At 38.3% G+C, this 17,440-nt stretch overlaps 1 pseudogene across 1 annotated transcript; it reads right to left on the bottom strand.

Annotated features, from left to right (window-relative positions):
* Positions 1 to 11,154: 11,154 nt before the first annotated feature.
* LOC307048971 (DDB1- and CUL4-associated factor 16-like) lies at positions 11,155 to 17,157 on the bottom strand (annotated as a pseudogene). Its single transcript has 2 exons — positions 16,803 to 17,157; positions 11,155 to 11,463 (listed from the first exon to the last, which is right to left on the bottom strand). The product of its transcript is annotated as a DDB1- and CUL4-associated factor 16-like (transcript).
* Between the last annotated feature and the right edge of the window lie 283 nt (positions 17,158 to 17,440).

Raw genomic sequence — 17,440 nt, 5'->3', positions numbered from 1 at the left:
AGCAAGGAAAGGGGTTCTCTCCTGGACTCTGAAAGAAGGACCCGAGCACTGCCAACACATTGGTTTCAGTCCAGTGAGGCCCATACCAGACTTCTGACCTACCAAACTATAAGATTATAAATTTGGGTTGTTTTACACCTCTAAAATTGTGGTAATTTGTTATGATGGCAGTAATAGAAAACAAATACAAGGAACCACAATGAGAAATTTATGGTGAAATGGGAACTCAGACTCAGGTGGTCTGACTCCAGGATGTGTGTACAGCTAAATCATTATTTATTAGCCAGTCCATATTGGTGGGCATTTAGATTGCTTTCAATTTACAGTATGTCAGACAATGGGACAGTAGCTTTCCTGATATCTATATCTTCAAATACTTTAGCTAGAATTTCTACAGGAAAATTTCCTAAAAGTGAAATTACTGGGTCAGAGGAGAATCACATTAAGTATTTTTATAAATACTGCCAAATTGCCTGGCAAAATGTTCCCATTGAAGCTCTTAGACTAGAACTGAAATCAGCAGGGAAAGAATTAACAAAAAGTATGGATGGATCTGGGTTATTGGTGACCATTTCATCAAAGAAAAGAACTGAAATGATCACATAACTGAAAGTGCCTTTCTCCTTCATTTTAACTGGAGGACTTGCAGACATCTGTTACAGAAGAGTTCCTCTGGCTTTGTCTTCTCTCTGTGCATTGTGAACAGATTCACTTTGTGCTTTTACTTGTGAGTCTTGCTTTTTGGCCTTTTAGGCAATAATGACTGGCAAAAATAAATAGCCTTTTCACTAAGTATCCCTTGTGCTACACATACATTCTAAATACTCTATTACTTCAACTGAGGCTAGATTTTCTCACGTGCACAATAGATACTTTAAAATACTAATAGTATTTCATTAATTTTGAATGATAGTCTTCTCAGCAGGGCCCTGGAACTCAACTTATGGAAGAAATCACTGGTTAAAGAAAACTAACATAGCAACCAGCTCACATGTATGGGCTCTGTGACTAGCTGGCATTTTATGGGAGTCACCAAAGCAGGCCCGATAAGATTTAATGGCCAATTCCTCACGTGACTCTACATCAAAACAACCTCCACATTGCTGGAAACAACTTTTACTTTCTTTGGGCATCTTAACCCCACTCATTTATCTGGAAAGCGGTCTCCTTCACTCCTGGCTTACACCAATGCTTTTGTTGTGCTTGTAGATCTGATAGCATCCTTTTTTCCCAAGCTCTTTCTTTGTTCTAGAACTTCTTTATCTCTCACTCTACTGCCTCAGAGATTTTGGTTCTTTCCTTATGCTGTGATTTTTCCATCTTTAGAGTTATGAAAACTTTGACTCAATTGTTCTGCTTGTTTTTCCTCTCTTTTGCTCAACTGCTAGATCCTGGCACATTGTAATAAACATCCTCATGGCTGTGAAATGGAAAGATGTCTAACTAATGATGTTTGTTTGTTTACTTATTTATTTATTTTTGCTTCATTTTACCTAGGAAACCAGACTGGAAAATTTGAATTCTGATTAAATTTTGGATATTATAATGAATAATAATACTTCCTATTTATTGAACATTTACCATGTGCCTGATACTATTAATTTTTTTAAAAAATGCTTTAACTTAAAGTCTTCAGGACCAATCTGTGAGGTAGGTGTTACTATTATCCCCATTCCACTGTTGAGGAAATCGAGGCTTTAAGAAGTTAGGCAATCTGATCCAGGCTGTGTAGTAGTAAATGATAAAGCTGAGATTGAAACACAAGCTTGTTTGACCAGTCTGTACTCTTAACCACTATACCAGAATGTTCTTTGGCATTTCAAAATCATTTGTAAGCAATACTTCCAAGAACATTTTTAACAGAAAAAAGTTAAACAGAGCTACTTAGTTGTGATGAAGTAGAAAGAATACTGGGATAGGAGTCAAAGGAGGGAGTCTCAGCTGTGTCCTTAACTAACTGAGCAAGTCCCCAGGCAAGTCGGTTCACCAGCCCCTCCCTTATCTTTTTTTTTTCCTGTCTTTAAAAGTGCCAATCTTCTAGCATTCTTAAAAAAAAAAACTTGATTTCCTCTTCTTTAATTTTTCCTATACTAAGATAGATGAAATCTGCTGCTCCCATATCATTTGTGACAGTTAAGGCTGGTATCAAATGAGTCAGTTGGCACAGGGCTACTTGTTCTGAAAAAAGAAGAAAAAAACAATGATTAAATGCCACCCCACACCCCCAGGCAGAGAGCAAGCTGAACATAATGACTCAAGTTCAAAGCCTAGAAAATCTAGGTGGAAATGGGGTGGATATATTCTTCTGTCTCTAATTTTCTCTGTGTATATTCATCTTTGACCATAACGATATGGATGAATGTGTGGCTCATCAGTTAATCAGCATCTCAAATTCACTCAAGCCATTGTATAGCAATAATGCTAACAAACTGTCTTTGTCCAGTTGGAAATGAGACCCAGCCATCGAGAAGACTTGCTAACTTTCTCAAGCATGTATCTTCATTCTATCACATAGCTTTTTCCTATCTCATATGTTTTTGGCTGAATTGTGTCCCCACAAAATTCATATGTTGAAGTCCTAACCCTAATACCTCACCATGTGACTGTACTTGGAGATGGAGTCTTTAAAGTGGGTAATTAAGATAAAATGAGGTCATATTGGTGGGCCCTAATCCAATATAACAGGAGTCCTAATAAGAAGAGGAGATTAGGACACAGAAACACAGTTGGAAGGACGGCCATGTGAGGGCATAGAGAGAAGGTGGCCATCAGCAAGCCAAGAAGAGAGGCCTCAGGAGAAAACAAACCTGTTAACACCTTGATCTTGGACTTCCAGACTCCAGAACTGTGAGAAAATAAAATTCTGTTGCTTAAGTCAACCTATCTTTGGTATTTTGTTATGGCAGCCCTCGCAAATTAATATACCATGTTTTAAATCCAGGGTTGTTTTTAGGTTTTTCCATTACTTCTCAGAAGATCTTTACCTTCATTTTTAATTTTCTTTCCTCCCTTGCTTGAGCTAGATTTTCTTGCCCTAGGAAGTCATACTCAGGTATCAAGCTTCATCCACATACTGGAGTACAGGGATTTCACAGATGTTAACAGTGTTTGGAGAGTACCCACCGTTAGTGAATCTTGACTGGTATTTTGAATATAGCTTACATTTCTACACCTACGTAAAATCCTTGTCACTGCCTCACCTGTGGGTGTCAGTTCTTAAATAATTTAATTTTATAGCTCATAAAATAAAAAACTGAACCATATATAATTGATTTCTCACTCCTCACCAATACCCCATGAATTTTTCTTCTTTTTCTTACTTCTCTTGGTAAAATGCAGTACCATGCCCATTCATCTAGATTCATGTTCTCAGGCTAGGAACTTAGGAGTCATACTTGATCTTTTCCTTGCCTCATATATCCAGCTCATTACCCACTTCTGTTCATTCTTCATTTAAAACATAGGAAAAGACTTGTAATATTAATCTATAATATTAAATTTGAATTACAAATATCAGTATGGACTAATGAAGTACAAATATCAATATGGACTAATGTATTAAAAATATCTATGTATTTATGTATCGACCTACCTATCTATTCTAGCTCTTTCTGTCCACTGAAAGAACATAGGAGCTATGATATCCCCCTAGCAATAAGCACATCCAGAATCCAAATTTTGGTTTCTATTCATCACTAGCTACAAAAAGAATAATGATCTTTGGAGAAGTAGCTGATTCTAGGTGTTGGGCAGTGAAACTACAAGGTGAGTTTAGGATATCTTGTATCAGAAACCAAGGAAGTGCTCAGTGATTTATGGGGGCATGTTAAAAGGACCCAGGAACTAGTTTGAAAGGATTTCCACTACCCAAATTTTGAACAATTTAAAGTATAATTGATTGTAAAATATTGAATACATAAAAATCTATTAGTCCATAGTGATATCCCCAAAAAGTGAAGGAAAGGAGGAAAAAATCATTTGGATCATTAGAGATGACTACTCAATAAATCCTTACTCTGAACTTGGTAGTAAAATGGAAAGAAGTAAATATTTACTGTACCTTTTTATGAGGAATTTTATATTATCCTAGTTAATGAGGGAAAACTCATCTTTAGAAAAGAATGAAAAAAAGGAGCGATACTATTTGAAAGTCATTATTTTGCAACCCCCAATGAAATAATTGATTCAGGCAAGGATCATCAGTGGTGAAAGTTTATTGCGGAACAGGATAGTCACACAGTGACAAACATCACCACACGTATTACTTACTAACTGCAAAGAGCAGCAGGGAGAGATCTGGTAGTCACCACTTTGACCAAGTGATCGACCTAAAAGCATTGATAATATGCTGTAATCTTGCATTATGTTTCTCCTGATGTGATGCAGATGAAATCCACAGAATTGTTTATGAACTACTCTTGCCAAAAGTGTTCAACCTAAATCTAATTAAGCCTTTGGACCTAACTTCAAATATATAGGAATTATAGGGCATCAGAGAACAATCAAATTACAAGGAAACCTATGGAGGAATCCCAAATGTGAAATATTCTATACGACAACTTTTTTGGATTCTTCCAAAAGTCACTATCATCAGTGAAGAAAGAGTAGGGGGGAACTGCTCTAGATGAAAAGAGATAAAGAGACATAACAACCAAATACAGTATATGAACCTTGATTGACTCTTGGCCTGATAAAAACAGCTAAAAACCGTTCTGGGAACTAGTGGAGAAAATGTGAATATGAGCCATATATTAAATGATATGACATACGATATTAAGAAACGAATATCAACGTGCTTAGATATGATAATGAATGGCAGTGATACAGAAGAAAATTCTTATATTTAGGAGATGTGTATTTGGGTGTGACTAGGAAGCAGGATCCTCCTCTCAAGGGGCAATATTACTCAGGCTCAGTTGAATGTGGGCCCAGTGTTGCTAAATCTTTGTCTTGGACAATAAGTCAAAAATAAAGGTTTGTATACAAATTCTCATTTTAAACACTGACAAGTAATTTTCTTTAAAACACCTCAGGCTGAAAAAAATTTGGGCTACAGTGTTCAACTCCTCCACACTCACTCTTTCATATTGGTCTCTGTATCATTCTTTATTCTCTCTTCTTGATCTAGAATACTTTCTCCATCCTTTTCCCATTGAAGTCCTGTGAGTCTTTCAAAACCCAGCAAGCAAGGCCATTCACCTTCTCAAACTCCTGTAGGCAGAGCCAGCGCTCCCTCTTTGGAGTGTCTGGCCATTTATACAAACCTCCATCCTACGACTTGTAATGGAATGACATATTTGGTTGTCCGTCTCCTCCCACTGGGTTCTGAACCCTCATGATCAAAAGCCACAGTTTATTCATTGTCGTCTACCCCGTACTGCTCACAGTGTCTAATATAAAATCAGCCCTCGATGAACATCTGTTGATTGAGTTGCAGCCTGTTAAAAGAAATGCTGCAGAAAAATTTAGGACATGGCTTCTGTGGCATCCAGTTGGAAATGTACTTAAGAATGTCTGTGAATCAGTAAAAGAAATTTTCCTATTATTATATTCCAAGTAAAGCTGTCTTCTGGGATCATTTGTCTGTTATAGGAAGTCAGGTAAAGAACTTCAGTTTTAAAAAGAAAAAAAATGTCAAAATAAGATTCTTTCTGACCTTTTAGTCCAAGAGAATGAGTAATAGAGAACTGTTTCAAGGATGGATTTTCTAGGACAATTTTGGCCAAGATCAGGCCAAGGATCTAGGCAGCTTCAGTAACCTACAAATACTCTAAACCTACTTGAACCTATACAAGAACTGAATGGTAGAGTGTGTACTAAATCAAGTCACCTCCTCCCTTTTGGGACATCAGTTCCTATACACCCTACACACCCAGTTCTCTCCTTCCTGTCTCTTTCATGCATTTTTTTTTCTGCAATGCTTCCTTTCTTCCTTTCTTTCTCTCTCCTTTCCTTCCTTCCTTCCTTCCTTCCTTCCTTCCTCTCTCTTTCTTTCTGCATTCCTTTCAAAATCTAGCTCAAAACCTACTTCTTCCAGGGAGTCTCTGATAAATGCCACATGCCTTGATTTTTCCTTTATATTGTATTTTCCATTTACCTGTATTCTTTTATGGTCTAGGTATGGTCTATTCCTGTGTAGGCTATATAATTAGAATGATTATGTTATTAAGAATAAGATAATAATAATTTGGAGGGATAATAAGATTGTTAAAAATTCGGTGGGAATGTAAATTGGTACAGCCACTATAGAGAACAGTATGGAGGTTCCTTAAAAAACTAAAAATAGAACTACCATATGACCCAGCAATCCCACTACTGGGCATATACCCTGAGAAAACCATAATTCAAAAAGAGACATGTACCAAAATGTTCATTGCAGGTCTATTTACAATAGCCAGTACATGGAAGCAACCTAAGTGTCCATCGACAGATGAATGGATAAAGAAGATGTGGCACATATATACAATGGAATATTACTCAGCCATAAAGATAAACGAAATTGAGTTATTTGTAGTTAGGTGGATGGACCTAGAGTGTGTCATACAGAGTGAAGTAAGTCAGAAAGAGAAAAAAAAATACCATATGCTAACACATATATATGGAATCCAAAAAAAAAAAAAAAAAAGGGTTCTGAAGAACCTAGGGGCAGGACAAGAATAAAGACGCAGACGTAGAGAATGGACTTGAGGACACAGGGAGGGGGAAGGGTAAGCTGGGACGAAGTGAGAGAGTGGCATGGACATATATACACTACCAAATGTAAAATAGATAGCTAGTGGGAAGCAGCCGCATAGCACAGGGAGGTCAGCTCGGTGCTTTGTGACCATCTAGAGGGTTGGGATAGGGAGGGTGGGAGGGAGACGCAAGAGGGAGGAGATATAGGGATATATGTATATTTATGTATATTTATAGCTGATTCACTTTGTTATACAGCAGAAACTAACACATCATTGTAAAGCAATTAAACTCCAATAAAGATGTTAAAAAAAAAACAACTCCAGACCCCTCACTGGAGATTCTGATTCTGTTGGCATGGGATGGGGGATGGGTACAGATTTTTGTTTTGTTTTTGTGGTACGCGGGCCTCTCACTGTTGTGGCTTCTCCCGTTGCGGAGCACAGGCTCCGGATGCGCAGGCTCAGCGGCCATGGCTCAGGGGCCCAGCCGCTCCGTGGCATGTGGGATCTTCCCAGACCGGGGCACGAACCCATGTCCCCTGCATCGGCAGGCAGACTCTCAACCACTGCACCACCAGGGAAGCCCAGGTATTTGTATTTTTAACAAGCTAATTCTTTTTTTTTTTTTTTTGGCTGTGCCGAGCAGCTTGCAGAATCTCAGTTCCCTGACCAGGGATTGAACCCCAGCCACGGCATTGAAAGCCCAGAATCCTAACCATTAGGCCACCAGGGAACTCCCACAAGCTAATTCTTATCATCAGGCAACTGGAAACACTGGCCTTATCCTTATAAAGCTTGGATTTGGGGTCAGATTAATTAGGATTTGAGGCTGGGCTCTAGAGGTTGTTAGCTGTGTGAAGCATTAGACAAGTTACTCTGTCCACAGACATGGTTTTTTATCTAGAAAATGGGGATGATAATCACTATTCCCCATTGTTCTGGGGGATTAAATGATTCATGTAGAGCATTAGTACAGTGCCCGGAATATTCTAAGTTCTCAGTAAATGTTGAAAATTATGTTTATATTTGCTTGTAATTTGCTTGGTTATTTACTATGATTCATGGTCTGGGTGATGGTTTTTTTGGTTCTTCTGTAACACTGGTGATTCAGGGTAGGGTGACCCATAAAATCTTGCCCCAGCCGAAGACTCTTGTTGAGAGCCTGTTAACCTTTGCCAAGTTTTTATTTCCTCAACAAGGTATCTCTTTTCTTTGTCCTCTTTAATTTTACCTGTCACCTCCATTAAATTATAAAAAGATCTTTGAGGCCAGTGACCCAGTCAGATACTTTTGTTACACAGTAAGTAGATCCGATACCTTGTATAGTGGACTATCAGCAAAGGGCATTATCTAATAGAACCCACATTTATTTCATAGAGTTATAGAACCATCATTTCTTATTTAGGTTACAACAGCTCCTAATGGGTCTTAGAGTCTTACACTCTTGCTCCCCTACAATCCAGTGTCTACACAGCAGCCAATGTGATCTTTTAACAATGTAATCACAGAAAGTCATTCCCTTTTGATCTTCCAATGCTTTCCACTGTATTTAGAATAAAATTGAAATTCCTTACCATGGTTTTGTAAGCCCTACCTGATCTGGGCTGGTCTGTCTGACCTCATCTCCTGTCATTCACTTCCTGTATCACTACATTCCTGTAACTTTGCTGTTCCTCCTGTCTGGTTTTTTTCCCCTAGATATTCCCATGATTAAGGCCGGATGTCACCTTCTCAAGACCTTCCTTCTGCCCCCTATTCAAAGTTTTCCCCCCATTAGTTTCTATCCTATTAGTCTGCTTTATTTTCTTCTGATTGCTTACCCACTGTCTGATATTGTATTTATCAGTAACTGTTGTTAGCTTGCTTGTTTATTGGAAGCTCCATGAGAGCAGGCATCTTGCCCATCTTGTATTCCTAGCACTGGGGACAGAACGTGGCACATTGCATGAGCTCCATATATGTTTGTCAAATTGATAAATGAACTTTACAGATAGGCTGAAGTACATCTACAGAATCCAGTAGATTACAACTTTTTTTTTAAAAAAAGCAGAAGACTCATCAAACAAAATATTTGGTTTTAAATAATTAATTTGTATGTTTGTTCAGTTCTTTTCACTCATTTCTTGACAATTAATAAGATTCTATACACGGAACAAGTTCTTAGCAAATACTTAGCAATTTAATGACTACTCGTTCAACAAAAACTACCACCAGGGGGAAATCAATCCTCTGACCAGTAGCTGCAGACAGTGAGAAAATCTGGCTGGAGGAGAAGCAGACCTGACCCCAGGGGACAAGGGTAGGTGAGAGGCACTGAGTGTTCTGGCAGCACAGCTCCTCCAGGGTTTCTCTGCAGCTCTATAGAGAGAGCAGTAGGAAGCAGAAGAAGCAGGGCCATCATTGAAGCACCCAGAGGAGAAGCAGCAAGAGAGGGCTCTTCAATGCTGCCAGAGCTGCAGTGAGAAGCTGACTGGCCTGGAGTGGCCTTGGCCCAGTGGCTGCAGCACTGCAGAAAGGATGGCAGTGGTGGTGCTGGCAGCAGTGGTGGTGACAAAAGGACAATATCTCAGGGAGGTAGGGACATGGGAAGCAGGCTCCCTCAAGGTGCAAGCCAGAAGGGACTTGGGAAGGAGCAATAACTGAGAGATTACACTTTTATAATCTTAATTTTTTTTAACATTTTAAAAACCAATTTCATAGAACATCTACATAGGAACAGTTACTGATACATTCCGTTACACTAACATTGTACAGTTTCAGTTCAGTAATTTTCCATTAACAAATATTTTTTCTACCTACTACAATTCCCTCCTTTTTCCTTAAGACGAGACAACCAAGGCTCAACAGAAATTACTTATTAGGTTATAACCATTCTTCTCTTTCCTTAAAGTTGCTATACATTTATAGAATTTGTGTTTCCATTAATGCTTCAATTTTTTGATGCCACTTGGTATACAGCACTTAATTACGGAGAAAAGAAAAAACAAAACTAAAACAAGGAAGGATATATGCTATATCTTTAACAATATATTTTCTGATTCCCTTTAGATGCCCAGTCAACCAGGATCACATACAGGTTTCACGCTTTATTGCAGATATGTGAAAGACTTACTGGTCTCATGCATTTTATGTATGTTGACTTCTATGTTTTGACTCATCTAAATAAACACAGCAAGACTCATTTACAAGGGTACATATGCTTTCTATTCAACCAGAAAAAAATCTAAAGCTAGATGTAGAAAAACAATGATACTAAAAAACTCCTTAACTTCAGATTGTATTAGACAGAGATTTTCTGCAGTAAAGTTCTTTACAGTTAGAAGGGTTCCTGAAAAGTTTGCCATGGATGTGGAAAGTGCATGAAGTACTGCTCCAGGAGACATTATACAGATGAAATAGTTTAATCCACTAGCATAAATGCTCTCTTAATTCTTTCCCAGTGGTCCTTTGGAATGTGTTTTATTTGCTCTTGGTAAAGTCTGGATGCCAAGATGCAGGAAATATATTTCCTACAGAACAGGTGTCTGTTTAATCCCCACGTATGATCTTATAAATGAGTTTAGCTAGAGACAGCCTGGTGGGAGCCTATAAAATGTTTACGCTGTAATTTCAGGTCCCATAATAGGTCTGGAATAGTGTAGGCTACTACTACACTATGCACTCCCTCCCCCCAAAATAGGAACTCCTAAAGGGTGCTATATGTAAGCCTATCAATACAAAAGCTGGGAGATAAATCCATATTCCCACCATTTTCTTTTGTCTAATTATTCAATTTAATTCAACTACTTCCCTAGAAATGAATATCAGAGAAAAGTATGCTCAGAAAGGTGATTTTGGGAGTAGCTAACTTACCACTTTCCACAATGGTTATTGTGAAGTTTGGGTAACAAATGAGGTAGTGGCCTCCTTTTCCTCCCCACTAAAAATTAGGTATCTAGTTAAGTCCATTAGACAGGCAGGGTAAATTACGGGGAGAACTGAGTGTGGAGAATAGTTCACTTATCTTTTTTTTTTTTTTTTTATTTTGCGGTATGCGGGCCTCTCACTGCTGTGGCCTCTCTCGTTGTGGAGCACAGGCTCTGGACACGCCGGCCCAGCAGCCATGGCTCACAGGCCCAGGCGCTCCACAGCATGTGGGATCTTCCTGGACTGGGGCACGAACCCGTGTCCCCTGCATTGGCAGGCGGACTCTCAACCACTGTGCCACCAGGGAAGCCCTCACTTATCTTTTGACTAATTCTCTACTGAAGTTCTCAGTTTATCCACAGGGTCCTTCAAAGGGACCGCTCACAATGTGCATCTTCTGTAGTCGAGTTACAGGACTCTTGGGTATATATTCAGTACTTGATTGTATTTTGGCATATCAGGACAAGGCATAGTTGGGTTGAGAAGACTTTAGTTTCTCAACTGTGGGCTGTGTAACTGTATTCCTTTCTCAACTGGCAACACGAGAGATATGAGAAGGAATGGTGGATCTTTATAGTGATGCAGTTAGGGGTTTGTTAAACTGCCTTTTAGAAGTCAGTGTAGAAGTAAGTAGTGCTGATGGGTCCAGTGCAGGTTGTTTCCTTAACTGTTTTAGTTAACCAGCCACAGCAACAACCAGAAACACATGAATTAGGAATTTATTTTAGGTACTCAGGTATGGGAATGGCTCTACTCAATGTTCGGCTTAACTCTTTGGTGGCAAATTGCAGTGCTCCATTTAGACTGGCATGATCTCTAGAAAGCCAGCTGGGACTCATAAGGGGCTTTTGAAAAGGTGGGACTCGAGAAGCAAGAAGAACTACAATCCTGCAGCCTGTGGGAAAAAAACCACATTCATAGAAAGATAGACAAGATGAAAAGGCAGAGGGCTATGTACCAGATGAAGGAACAAGATAAAACAATTAAATGAAGTGGAGATAGGCAACCTTCCAGAAAAAGAATTCAGAATAATGATAGTGAAGATGATCCAGGACCTCGGAAAAAGAATGGAGGCAAAGATCAAGAAGATGCAAGAAATGTTTAACAAAGATCTAGAAGAACTGAAGAACAAACAAACAGAAATGAACACTACAATAACTGAAGTGAAAAATACACTAGAAGGAATCAATAGCAGAATACCTGAGGCAGAAGAACAGGTAAGTGACCTGAAAGACAGAAAGGTGGAATTCATTGCTGTGGAACAGAATTAAGATAAAAGAATGAAAAGGAATGAAGACAGCCTAAGAGACCTCTGGGACAATGTTAAATGCAACAATATTCGCATTATAGGGGTCCCAGAAGGAGAAGAGAGAGAGAAAGGACCCTAGAAAATATTTGAAGAGATTATAGTCGAAAACTTCCCTAACATGGGAAAGGAAATAGCCACCCAAATCCAGGAAGTGCAGAGAATCCCATACAGGATAAACCCAAGGAGAAACATGCCAAGACACACAGTAATCAAATTGGCAAAAATTAAAGACAAAGAAAAATTATGGAAAGCAGCAAGGGAAGAATGACAAATAACATACAAGGGAACTCCCATAAGGTTAACAGCTGATTTCTCAGCAGAAACTCTACAAGCCAGAAGGGAGTGCCATGGTATACTTAAAGTGATGAAAGGGAAGAACCTACAACCAAGATTACACTACCCAGCAAGGATCTCATTCAGATTCGATGGAGAAATCAAAAGCTTTACAGAGAAGCAAAAGCTAAGAGAATTCAGCACCACCAAACCAGCTCTACAACAAATGCTAAAGGAGCTTCTCTAAGTGGGAAACACAAGAGAAGAAAAGGACCTACAAAAACAAATCCAAAACGATTAAGAAAATGGTAATAGGAACATACATATTGATCATTACCTTAAATGTAAATGGCTTAAATGCTCCAACCAAAAGACACAGGCTTGCTGAATGGATACAAAAACAAGACCTATATATACGCTGTCTACAAGAGACCCACTTCAGACCTAGGGACACAAACAGACTGAAAATGAGGAGATGGAAAAAGATATTCCATGCAAATGGAAATCAAAAGAAAGCTGGAGTAGCTATACTCACATCAGATAAAATAGACTTAAAAAATAGACTTTAAAATAAAGAATGTTACAAGAGACAAGGAAGGACACTACATAATGATCAAGGGATCAATCCAAGAAGAAGATATAACAATTATAAATATATATGCACCCAACATAGGAGCACCTCAATATATAAGGCAACTGCTAACAGCTATAAAAGAGGAAAGCGACAGTGACACAATAATAGTGGGGGGCTTTAACACCTCACTTACACCAATGGACAGATCATCCAAAATGAAAATTAATAAGGAAACACAAGCTTTAAATGACACAATAGACCAGATAGATTTAATTGATATTTATAGGACATTCCATCCAAAAACAGCAGATTACACTTTCTTCTCAAGTGTGCACGGAGCATTCTCCAGGATAGATCACATCTTGGGTCACAAATCAAGCCTCAGTAAATTTAAGAAAATTGAAATCATCTCAAGCATCTTTTCTGACCACAATGCTATGAGATTAGAAATCAATTACATGGAAAAAAATGTAAAAAACACAAACACATGGAGGTTAAACAATACCTTACTAAATAACCGAGCAATCACTGAAGAAATCAAAGAGGAAATCAAAACATACCTAGAGGCAAATGACAATGAAAACACAAAGATCCAAAACCTATGGGATGCAGCAAAAGCAGTTCTAAGAGGGAAGTTTATTGCTATACAAGCCTACCTCAAGAAACAAAAAAATCTCAAATAAACAATTTAACCTTACACCTAAAGGAACTAGAGAAAGAAGAGCAAACAAAACCCAAAGTTAGCAGAAGGAAAGAAATCATAAAGATCAGAGCAGAAATAAATTAAATAGAAACAAAGAAAACAATAGCAAAGATCAATAAAACTAAAAGCTGGTTCTTTGAGAAGATAAACACAATTGATAAACCATTAGCCAGACTCATCAAGAAAAAGATGGAGAGGACTGAAGTCAATAAAATTAGAATGAAAAAGGGGAAGTTACATCAGTCAACGCAGAAATACAAAGTATCCTAAGAGACTACTACAAACAACTCTATGCCAATAAAATGGACAACCTGAAAGAAATGGACAAATTCTTAGAAAGGTATAACCTCCCAAGACTGAACCAGGAAGAAATAGAAAATATAAACAGACCAATCACAAGTAATGAAATTGAAACTGTGATTAAAAATCTTCCAACAAACAAAAGTCCAGGACCAGATGGCTTCACAAGTGAATTCTATCAAACATTTAGAGAAGAGATAACACCCATCTTCTCAAAGTCTTCCCAAAAATTGCAGAGGAAGGAACACTCCCAAACTCATTCTATGAGGCCACCATCACCCTGATACCAAAACCAGACAAAGATACTACAAAATAAGAAAATTACAGACCAATATTACTGATAAATATAGATGCAAAAATCCCCAACAAAATACTAGCAAACAGAATCCAACAGCACATTAAAAGGATCATACACCATGATCAAGTGGGATTTATCCCAGGGATGCAAGGATTCTTTGGTATACGCAAATCAATCAATGTGATACACCATATTAACAAACTGAAGAATCAAAACCATATGATCATCTCAATAGATGCAGAAAAAGCTTTTGACAAAATTCAACACCCATTTATGATAAAAACTCTCCAGAAAGCGGGCATAGATGGAACCTACCTCAAAATAATAAAGGCCATATATGACAAACCCAAGGCAAACATCATTCTCAATGGTGAAAAACTGAAAGCATTTTCTCTAAGATCAGGAACAAGACAAGGATGTCCACTCTCACCACTATTATTCAACAGTTTTGGAAGTCCTAGCCACAGTAATCACAGAAGAAAAAGAAATAAAAGGAATATAAATTGGAAAAGAAGAAGTAAAACTGTCACTGTTTGCAGATGACATGATACTATGCATAGAGAATCCTAAAGATGCCACCAGAAAACTACTAGAGCTAATCAATGAATTTGGTAAAGTTGCAGGATACAAAATTAATGCACAGAAATCTCTGGCATTCCTATACACTAATGATGAAAAATCTGAAAGAGAAATTAAGGAAGCACTCCCATTTACCATGGCAACAAAAAGAATAAAATACCTAGGAATAAACCTATGTAGGGAGACAAAAGACCTGTATGCAGAAAACTATAAGACACTAATGAAAGAAATTAAAGATGATACCAACAGACGGAGAGATATACCATGTTCTTGGATTGGAAGAATCAATATTGTGAAAATGACTATACTACCCAAAGCAACCTACAGAGTCAATGCAATCCCTATCAAATTACCAATGACATTTTTTACAGAACTAGAACAAAAAATCTTAAAATTTGTATGGAGACACAAAAGACCCCAAATAGCCAAAGCAGTCTTGAGGGAAGAAAACGGAGCTGGAGGAATCAGATTCCCTGGCTTCAGACTATACTACAAAGCTACAGTAATCAAGACAATATAGTAGTGGCACAAAAACAGAAACATAGATCAATGGAACAAGATAGAAAGCCCAGAGGTAAACCCACACACCTATGGTCAACTAATCTATGACAAAGGAGGCAAGGATATACAATGGAGAAAAGACAGTCTCTTCAATAAGTGGAGCTGGGAAAACTGGACAGCTACATGTAAAAGAATTAAATTAGAACACTCCCTAACAGCATACACAAAAATAAACTCAAAATGGATTTGAGACCTAACTGTAAGACCGGACACCTCAAAACTGTTAGAGGAAAACATAGGAAGAACCCTCTTTGAGATAAATCACAGCAAGATCTTTTTTTTTTTTTTTTTTTTTGCAGTATGCAGGCCTCTCACTGTTGTGGCCTCTCCCATTTCAGAGCACAGGCTCTGGACGCGCAAGCTCAGCGGCCATGGCTCACGGGCCCAGCCGCTCCACGGCATGTGGGATCTTCCTGGACTGGGGCACGAATCCGCGTCCCTTGCATCAGCAGGCAGACTCTCAACCACTGCACCACCAGGGAAGCCCGCAAGATCTTTTTTGATCCACCTCCTAGAGTAATGGAAATAAAAACAAAAATAAACAAATGGGACCTAATGAAACTTAAAAGCTTTTGCACATCAAAGGAAACCATAAAGAAGACGAAAAGGCAACCCTCAAAATAGGAGAATATATTTGCAAATGAATCAACAGACAAAGGATTAATCTCCAAAATTATAAACAGCCCATACAGCTCAATATTAAAGAAACAAACAACCCAATCCAAAAATGGGCAGAAGACCTAAATAGACATTTCTCCAAAGAAGACATACAGATGGCCAAGAAGCACATGAAAAGCTCAACATCACTAATTATTAGAGAAATGCAAATCAAAACTACAATGAGGTATCATCTCACACCAGTTAGAAGGGGCATCATCAGAAAATCTACAAGCAACAAATGCTGGAGAGGTAGTGGAGAAAAAGGAGCCCTCTTGCACTGTTGGTGGGAATGTAAATTGATACAGACACTATGGAGAACAGTATGGAGGTTCCTTAAAAAACTAAAAATAGAATTACCATATGACCCAGCAATCCCACTACTGGGCATATACCTAGAGAAAACCATAATTCAAAAAGACACATGCACCCCAATGTTCATTGCAGCACTATTTACAATAGCCAGGTCATGGAAGCAACCTAAATGCCCATCGACAGATGAATGGATAAAGAAGATGTGGTACATTTATACAATGGAGTATTACTCAGCCATAAAAAGGAACGAAATTGGGTCATGTGTAGAGACATGGATGGATCTAGAGACTGTCATACAGAGTGAAGTAAGTCAGAAAGAGAAAAACAAATATTGTATATTAACACATATATGTGGAACCTAGAAAAATGCTACAGATGAACCGGTTTGCAGGACAGAAATTGAGACACAGACGTAAAGAACAAACGTATGGTTACCAAGGGGGGAAAGAGGCGGGGGTGGTGGTGGTGGTGGTGGTGTGATGAATTGGGAGATTGGGATTGACATGTATACACTGTATAAAATGGATGACTACTAAGAACCTGCTATATAAAAAAAAATTATATTAAATTCAAAAAAAAAAGAAAAAACTTAAATTACATGCTTACACTGAATTCAAAAATAAAAAAGAAAAGAAAAGGTGGGACTCCACAAGAAGCTAGGGGAAGCCATTCAGGAATTGGTTCCAGTTTGGGTACACAATGAGAGCAATGCGAGAGTCTTAAAACTATCTCTTGAAGTTTTCAGACCGGTGTGTTAGCATCCAGGAGTTTAGCATGATATAACCAGGAATTAAGATTTAAATGTTTCCAAGTTGTAGAATATTTTAAAAGGCACTTAACCTGCCAGGCAAGACTCTCAAGAGGTGTTAGGTTGGGCACCGCAGGGTCCTCTTCTTCAGAGGAATCCTACTCTTCCCCAGAACTCTCATTTAGGTAGTTAGCATTTTCTTCTTCCTCACTTTCTGATTCTGATGAAGGATGAGGAGGGGGATTTCTAGGACGCATTAGAATAGAACAACAGTACAGAAAAAAGGTACCAGAGAAAGGTAACAATACAAGCCCATAAAACACTAACATTGGCAGATAGATGCAGAAGATGAGAAATCCTTTTAATAGGATTCATTTGTCCGTTTCTCAGTCTGTTACACACGCACAGTATGCCTCTGGCTCGTACAGCTGTGCAGTTCTTCAAGTTTATGTTGTATATTTTTCACTTACAAAGCAGACAGCTCAGTTCTCAGGACCAATTCAGTGTGTAAAAGTTAGTCACTTACCAGTGGCACAGGTC

Source organism: Hyperoodon ampullatus (genome assembly GCF_949752795.1).
Source record: "Hyperoodon ampullatus genome assembly, chromosome: 2".
Lineage (NCBI taxonomy): Eukaryota > Metazoa > Chordata > Mammalia > Artiodactyla > Ziphiidae > Hyperoodon > Hyperoodon ampullatus.
The sequence above is the reverse complement of the archived record's forward strand: the minus strand, read 5'-3'. Positions and strand labels throughout refer to the sequence as shown.